Source organism: Sceloporus occidentalis, unplaced genomic scaffold, assembly GCF_023333645.1.
Source record: "Sceloporus occidentalis isolate IW3139 unplaced genomic scaffold, rSceOcc1.0.p SCAF_18, whole genome shotgun sequence".
Taxonomy (NCBI): domain Eukaryota; kingdom Metazoa; phylum Chordata; class Lepidosauria; order Squamata; family Phrynosomatidae; genus Sceloporus; species Sceloporus occidentalis.
The window spans coordinates 1,461,875-1,471,013 of NW_028316998.1; the positions used below are offsets into that span (position 1 = coordinate 1,461,875).

Genomic DNA, 9,139 nt, shown 5'->3' on the forward strand with positions numbered 1-9,139 from the left:
CCTTCTTGCAAATCCATGATATATGCGTGATTTTCTTATTACCAGTTAATTCTAGCATTTGATTGGCAAGCGTTCCGGGGTTTGCCCACTGTCAGGGCTTTGTTATAAAATAATAGTTACTATAGGTACTGATAGCGCTTTATATGTTCTTCTTGTATCAATATAGATCAGATCTTACTAATACATACATTTAATCCTATAATACATATTCTCTTATAACTCATTTTTCAATATACTTATTATGTAGTTAAGAATGTATTCAAATAATGAACGTTCTGCAGATATAATGATTGGTTTTTTTCTACATTACCTTAAAATAGTATTCTAAAACTTAGAAATATGTATAATGATTGTATCATTATACTAGAGTGACTACTTCATTAAAATCTTCATATTGGAAATTTACTTTAGGTTTTACCAGATATTAATTACCGTATTTGCTCAATTATAAGACGACCCTGATTATAAGATGGCCCCCCAAAATTTGAATATTAATTTAGAAAAAAAAGAAAAAGTTTGAATATAGGACTACCCTATAGGGAAAATGTTTTACTAGTAAATATTAATTCACATGCAAACTATTTTTCATATTTAATAAAAACTATGATTGAGAAAAATGATTTTTTGGTTTTTATTTGCCAACCTGCCCCAATTTGTGCACATATGCCCCACTGCTTGCTACTTTGCACCCCAGATATGCCTTGTACATCCCTATATGACACTCTGACCCCCAGATTTGGCTTATACCTGGCTATATGCTACTCTGTCTCCATGATATGCCTTTTAACCCCCATTATGCCACTCTGCCCCCCAGAAATGCCTTTTAACCCCCTATATGCCACTCTGCCTACAGCAATGCCTTATATCCCCCAAATGCCACTCTGCCCCCCCCCCCCCGACTTACCAGAGCTCGTTCCTTATACTTCAGACTCCAGGGCTTCTATGATGGAGCACCGGTGTGACGTGACCTTCCGGTGCTCAGTCATAGAAGCCCCCACGGAAGTGCCAGCAGCAGCAGAGGTTGTCTGTGCATATTGTGCAGACAACCTCCGCTGCTGCCGGCACTACCACCAGGGCTCCTATGATGGAGCATCGGAAGATTATGTCATGCCGACATAGAAGCCCCCAGAGGAAGTGCCGGCGGCAACAGAGTTTACCAAAGAGGAGGATCCAGGTCCCCTGCAGCGCTGTGGGGGATCTGGAGCTTAGTCTTGTAGTCAGATTAGAAGATGACCTCAAAAATAAGACGAGGGGTACCGTGCAAATACGGTATTTCAGCATGGTAAAATTTGGCCAAACGCACCATAGGAGACACTTCTTGTCGGTTAAACTAAAAACGCTTCCTCCTTGTGAATAATTCTTTACCTGATATTTCTACTATAAGCCTAGTAAGAATTATCTTCCACAACTGCAAGGGAGCCAGACTGATCCCGAGGCATTTCATGATCAGGAACCTGTAATCGCACATCAGAATGCTATAAAATGACCTCACCTTCCTAACATCCTATTCTATCATCGTCTGTGCTGAGTTGGCTGGGATTGCAAGAGAGGAACTTTGTTGGCCTGCTGGGTCTTAATTCTCCAAATAAAACACAAAACTGCAAAAAAAATTCATATTCAGACTAATTCCCAGGTTTAAAAGCTCAGTGTGTATATTGTTTTTGTTGTTACACTGTATTTGCATTCATTTAACTTTTCATTTATTTATTATTGATTTGTAACTTTCTAGTTAACTGTCTATGCTGATGGTTATATTGATTATTGTTCACTTTTGTCTTTATTGTAAAGTGATTTAATAATTTCATGGAAATTCATATATTTATTGTCTAATGATTTGATTTATACACATTATATTATCTTAGAAGAATTTGAATTGCTCCTGTTTAATCCTTTGTTTCTAAAATATATTATTGTCATTCATTTAGAATATCTTTTTTCAATAAAAATTGCTTTGTTCATCTAAAAGTGAAAGTGACATTGTTCCCAATGCCATATATGCCGTGCCTCAGTATGGTAGCCAAATTCCCGGACAGATAGATCACTCAACTTCTCAACTTGCAAAACTGCAAAGACAAATAGTCAGATTGTAATTGCACATGATTTTTTGTCATTGAAAAAAGATCTCTGGCCAATCACTCCAGCCTTTCAATCTTAGGATGGGAACAACACCTTGGATGATTATATAAACCAGGGGCCACAAATTCAATTACCATGTTATATCTCCTAATAAGGTACACAAACTGTGCAGCAGAAGAAATGTTTGGTACATCTTACTAGCAAACGGTAATAATCAATCTAGAGCATGAGAGCACAGTAAAATTAATTCATTTGTTATTGTAAATTGTAACAAGAACCAGGGGTCTACCTGTGCCCAAGATCTTGGTATAAAAGTACTCCACCTTTGGGGAAAAAGGTCTCCAAAATAAGTGGCTGGTGATGAGTGTGATGGGGTTCACTAGAAGAGGAAAAGACTTGCAGACTTATGTGTTTTTACATGAGTTGTATTTTGTTCAGTATGGTATGGCATTTAATTCTTTATTTTATGTGTTTCTACCCTTCCCTATGCTGTGTGCCGTCCCATAGTAAGATGAGCATGTTATCCCGCGCGCCCTGTAGCTTCCAAATATCATTCACTCACCTACGTGTGGGGTATTTACATAATCTGAAGATGCAACTGAACACATTTTGGTGATTTCTTCTGCGGACTGTGCATGATCTGGACAAAAAAAAGTACTGCCGAACTCAAGATACTTAATATAAAGACTCTTTAATTAATATCTTTTAGGGAATTCTGGTCAACTCAAGGACATTAGTAAAAAAATAAAAAAAAAATAATGAGTGAGCTAATATCCATAGTACAAAAATTAGTAATTCAACAAAAAAAGTTCAATGTTGTTCACCCAAAGACACAAACAAATAGGGAGAGGTCAGAAGTCTCAAACGTGCATCACCAGTATGTAGAAGGGATGGGTACTCACACGGCAAGCAGCGTATAAGTCTCGGGCCAACAGAGCATCAGCCACTGTAAGAATTCAGTAATCTACAGCACTGCAATCAGCAATCTGCAACAATGTATTTCATGGCAGAATTATCAATCCTTCTATACAACGGTTCATTCACAGAGAATGATGTGGAGGATAGTATCCCGTGACATGGAGCAAAAGGAAAAAATGAACAAAGCCTGCCACTGGTGAAATACGTAAAACACAATATTTATTAAAATATGCGACACAGCATGTACTCACAAGCGACGCTCCGTATAACAGTGTTTTGCTGATTGAGAGTTTCCTCAGACAAACAGGCTTGAGAGTTGAGCAGCTTGTCTTGGGCATACCCATCCCTTCTATATACTGGCTATAGTAGTAAGAAAAAATCCATAACAAAAATGTATAAATTTTAAAAATTGATAACCAACAAAGTGCATTTTGACCTTCCTTGTGCAGATGTTTACGGCCAGATAAAAAGTGCCAAGTTGATTTTTCATTTTCACAAGCACGTTACAGTGTATTTGTGTTTAGCATTATTCTCTAAATATCTCATGCGCAGATATGTTAAGAAGAAATTCTAGAACATGCACCGTTGAGTTTTCACTTGTCTTCAACAAATAACGGACAAGACATAGGAATGCTGAGGATACATAGATTAGATATCATATAATAGGAAATCAAGTTATTACATTGTTAACACTGCACATTTCACAAAAGTATTACTTTTTTAGCTGTGATTTCTATCCACATATTGATGCTGCTGCCAATAATGCGTGGAGAGATGTTCCCACTAGTGAAATTAGTACATTTGTAAAAACATTTGTCTACAAACAGGAATAGCTGTGCATCATAATACTAACAAACTCATCCTGAGGAATTTGTGACGACTGTAGCAGAAAACACAGATATTTTATTTTTTCAATTATTATTTATTGAAATATATATATGATGTTATGAAAATCTGATTATTATCCATTAGTATTAAGTATTAGTTATTTATTCGAGGCCTCTTGGAAGGCTGTCCGTGGCCACTGCTTTCTTCATGAGAAATCCTCGTCCTATTTTGCTGGACTGATTTCTTGTCACAGCGCTGCCTGGACCTTCTGCACTGAGCCATTTCTTCATAAAAGTCATGGTAGACAGAAATCTTGGCTCCAGTTAGGTTGTTTATCCGTTCCATGTGGCTGTGGAACTCTGGTCCATGGGAAGCATCCTTCTCTGTGATCATCAGAAGGGCGTGGATCATCTCATGAAGCAGCGTTTGCTCCAGATCTCTCCTCGGCCTCAAACTCAGCAAGGGCTCACTAAGTTGTATGGTACACAAATTTCTGCTTTTGTCATAGCGACAAAGCCCAGCAGCTGTAATCATCCTCCGATTCCACTTCACCTCCACATGGGTTAACTTTCCCCAGAAAAACAGGTGATTCAGCTTCAAAAACAACTCACGGATATTGTCCGTGGGGTCCAGAAACTCCCAAAATGGATCAACCACTGAACTCCAAAAACAGAATGGCACAATGTCATCACAGTGCCTTGATTCCCAAGCTTACCGATGACATCATAGTAGCTGCCATAGTAGCACTGAATGTTTACACCAAAATAAAAATAAAAAGCTAGGTTTAAGGGGTCCAAACTTGCTGTTATATGTGCTAAGAACATTGACAGGTTAATAAGAAAGGGTGATTTTTTTTTAGATATAAAAATTAGGTATAAAACTAAAGTTGTATGTATATATATATATATATATATATATATAAAAGGAAAAGGGGAAAATTTTAGTAAATGATAATTAGAGTAAAGACAAATGAAGGGCATTATATAAATGAGGATGAAGATCTAGCCAACTGCCTAAAAAAATACTTCTGTCTTCTGTTGATTTCTTCAGAGGAAGATGAAGGGCCGTTATAAAAGAGGAATAGGGAGACATGTAAAACATGTGTGTTCATAACGGAATACTAAAATCTACAAAGTAAAAACAGACAAATCCATGGGACCTGATAAGATGCAGCCAAAGTTATGTAAAGCTTCAGGTATCCTGGCAGATATTAGAAGACTTATTTAACCAGTGGCTACTGACAGGAGTAGTTGACGATTGTAGAACCGCTTTACAAAATGGCTGCAGGGAAGACTTGGTCAACTATACGCCAGAACATCATTATTTGGGAAATGAATGGAAACCATGTTAAAGGATAGGATTTTAATTCTCTGAATGTACATGGTTTGCAAGGTCAGAAACAGTACGGGTTTACTGCTTCTTTTTGTGAAAGTAACCTAATTTATTTTTTGACTGGGTCACTAAGATAATAGACCAAGGAGAAGCTGTTGTTATAACCTGTCTAGCATTTACTTTTTCAAATCAGTGTCGCCTCCAGCTTTCATATTCAGGGGGGGGCACATGGGGGACAGGGATATATATATATATATATATATATATATGCGTTAGACATGCATTTTTAACTACAAAATATGTACTTTTTGAAGTAAAGACCTTGATTGAAATATGATTTAAAAATAACAGCTGAACTGGCAGTTATTTTTCATTCCTTAACATTAGACCCTGCTGCGGATATATATTAATATTATACGCTGCTGAAGATATATATAAATATTAACACCTGCTTCCTATATATATTAATATCATACCCTGCTGAAGATATGTATAAATATTAGCCCCTGCAGCCAATAGATGGCATTATTCTTACAAATAAAATGCATTGGAAAAATCCAAAAGTCTACCATAAAGCTATACAAATAGCTGGTTTTACATAAACATGACTCTCTATATCAAAGTTACTTCACATGTAGTTCTTTAATGCTGAAGAAAGGTGTGAATAATGATTGCAGTTTAGGAAACATAATGGCACATTACAATTACTTGGGAATGGACATTAATTTTGCTATGTCTAAATAATATTATGTGGCTTAGAGTAACCAATAAAATAATCATGTTGTATTAACATTTTTCAACTAAAACACAATTTGTTCCTATTTTATTTGTAAACATGTTACAAAAGTGTGCTTGACTGGCTGGAGGGGGTTGTGTCAGAGGAAGCATTTGAATATAAAGGTAAGTAACAAGATGGAAAAGAGAAGGAATAGCAAACATAAAAACCCAAGTCACAACAATCTGACATCTAAGCTCATAACTTTTATAAAGTAAAAATAGGTATAATTTAACAGAGTAAAAAAATGAAATACAGAGCATATATATATATATATATATATGGATCCCTCCCAGGATATCATCCGGGGGGGACCGATAATAGAGAAATCCCCCCCAGGGCTGTAAGTGAGGCGAGTGCCGTCGGGCGCAGCTGTGAGGGGGTGCACAGCTGCCCGATGAGCAGCTGCAGCCCGCAGGACTGGTTGGGGAGATCACGGATTTCGCTAACCAGTCCAACATTAAGGTAACACTTACCAGTGTGCTCTCTGTCACTGAGCGCCGGGCGACAGGATATGACGTTTATATCCCAGCCCCGGCGCTCAGCATAAACAGCTGTGCGCAGCCGCACTACGCTGAGAGCGAGCGGCAAACCAGAGGGAAAGGAGGAAGAGAAAGGTAAGAGATGTGCAGAAAGAAGGGGGGGGTCTGATGTGCAGAAGGAAGGTGGGGGTCTGATGTGCAGAAGGAAGGGGGGGATCTGATGTGCAGAACGAAGGGGGGGTCTGATGTGCAGAACAAAGAGGGGGGTCTGATGTGCAGAACGAAGGGGGGGTCTGATGTGCAGAATGAAGGGGGGTCTGATGTGCAGAACGAAGGGGGGGGTCTGATGGTAGATGTGTGTGTGCATATACATATGGTGAGGCATGTATATGGGCAATGTTTATGAATGTGTAAGGGCACTTGGGCAGGCATATGTGTGTGTATAGGGCAGGTGTCTATATGTGCGTGTATGGGCACGCGTATATAAGGGCAGTGTATGTGCATACGTGTACGTCTGTATTGGCAGTGTATATGTGTGTATATAGGGAGTGTATTGTCTTATAGTGTATACGTCTGTGTAAGTATGTGCAAGGGCAGTGTATATTTATGGGGAGGTGTGTGTGTCTGAGCAGTGCGTGTATGTTATTCAAGTGTTTGAGTGGGTGGATATGTTCCTGTGTGCATGACGTGTTAGGAGTCTTAGATGGTTCCTTCAATACATCATAGTAGTCTCTGTGGCCGTGTCCAATGGGGTCCAGCTGTGGTTGTAAGACTTTTCTTTTTTTGTGAGTTTCTGTGGGAATTTTCTCCCATTCATCCAGTAGAGCGTTTGTGAGCTGAAGGTTATATACCAAGACATTTTGAGAACATCACCCCATACTTCCACCGCCACCAAAATGGGAAAAAGCTCCAGGAACGCCAAGTTCCGGGTGAGCCCCGACTCCCTCCCACATCTGCGCGCTCGCCCCCCTTAGCCCGCTTGAAGCAGCGGGAGTGGGGATGGGCCCCGCCACAGCTGGAGCACTCATGCTTGAACCGACAGGACGTTCCAAACTTACACTGCCTGTTGTTGAACTGGTAACAGCACCCCGGACGCCGCTGACCGGCCGGAGAGGGCGTGGCACCAGATACCCCCCCGGCCCCCCCAAGAAACGACGAGAAACCACCCTGGTGCGTGGCCGGCCGAGTCATAATAGCCAGCCACAGACCAATGTCCATCTGATCCCAACCGATAGACGGCCGGACCGCCAAGCGCTGGCGGAACTGCTCATCGTACCGCCACCAGCCCAGACCCCCATAAGTCCGACACGCACTCCAGATGAGATCTTGATACGCAAAAAGTGCCGAACATTTCTCAGGGCACTTTTCGCCTATCACACTAGCCAAGATAGAAATGGCGCGGATCCAATACCCAAAGGTTTTTGGAATCCGCCGATACCGAAACGTCTCCTTTTCCTTCTCCTTTTCCTTCTCCTTCTCCTCCGCCGCAGGGGGAGGTGCCTCCTCCAGCGGCAGAAGGGAGAAAATCTCCAGGAACTCCCCTTTCCAGATCATCTCCTTAACCTCTTGTTTCAAGTGCAGCCCAAGCGGGCCCGACCAACACATGTAGGCCGCACCACGAGCCACGTCCGCCACCCCTAAAGCCGCATCCACAACCGGCGCCGAGCCCATTACAGCAGCAGCCCCGCCAGCCGGCGGGGCCGCCACCACCGGAACCCCGGGGGCCACCGGGCCCGACGTCCCGGCACCAACAGACCCAGCCACAGCAGGCGCAGAAAGGGAAACCGAACCTAACGACCCCGCACCACCCCCAGGCCGCTCCCACACAGACCTAACCTGACTATCCAGCCCAGACCCCGACGGACCAGCACCCCCGTCGCGCTCCCACGCATCCAAAAAACCCCGCAGACCAGGAAGAAAAGCACCCATAGAAGAGCCCGAGCGGCCCTCCACCCCGGCTCCGAAGAGGCCCACAGAATGAGAAGGCAACTCACCGCCTAGCGACCGGCAGACCTCCTGCGGCGCCGTAGCTGAAGCCGTATTGATAGAAGGTCCCTGAAGTCCTGGTCCCAGCAGCGGCGAAGCATCCTGCAGCAGCACACCAGACACAGCCTGTGTAGAGGAAGGGGGTGAGATTACAGGTCCTGGAACAGTACCTGCAGTACCCGAAACTTGGCAAGCCACCAGCAGGCGCCGTAATGAAAGGGGGGAGGGGGGTAGCGAAAGCCTCCTCATCAGAGGAGCCGTACTGCAGCCGGGAAGACCCCACCATCCCCCCACCCTGAGGAGGTAAGCGGGCCGAGGGCCCTGGAGAGAGGGCCAGGTCGTCCCCGGAGGACCCCCCTGCCTCCTCCGAGACATCCCCCCCAGCAGGACCCCCAGCCGACCCCCGTGTAGCCCCGCCGGGCCTACTCACCCCCCCCACGGCTTGCCTGACCCCTGATGGGGCTGCCGCAACCGCCCGCGACGTCCTCTTCAGACGGGCAGCAGAAACGCCGCGCTTCTCGTGCTCCCGCGCGGCCACCAGCCGGCTCCACCGATCGGCATCCCGCGGCACCCGTGCAGGCGCTGGCGCCTCCGTTGCCGGCCCCGGCAAGGGAGCAGCAGGCCTCGCGAGCCGTGAGGCAGCCTCGCGAGACCGCGGCGAAGACGGCCGCTCGCCCCGAGGAGACGCCTCCCAAAACGCGCCCGCGAGACGGTGCCTCCGCGGCCCCACCAGACCCGGCAG

General features: G+C 43.9%; 1 pseudogene; it reads left to right on the plus strand.

Annotated features, from left to right (window-relative positions):
* Positions 1-8,246, plus strand: part of LOC149302532 (MARVEL domain-containing protein 3-like) — a 51,524-nt pseudogene extending 43,278 nt beyond the window's left edge.
* Positions 8,247-9,139: the final 893 nt, after the last annotated feature.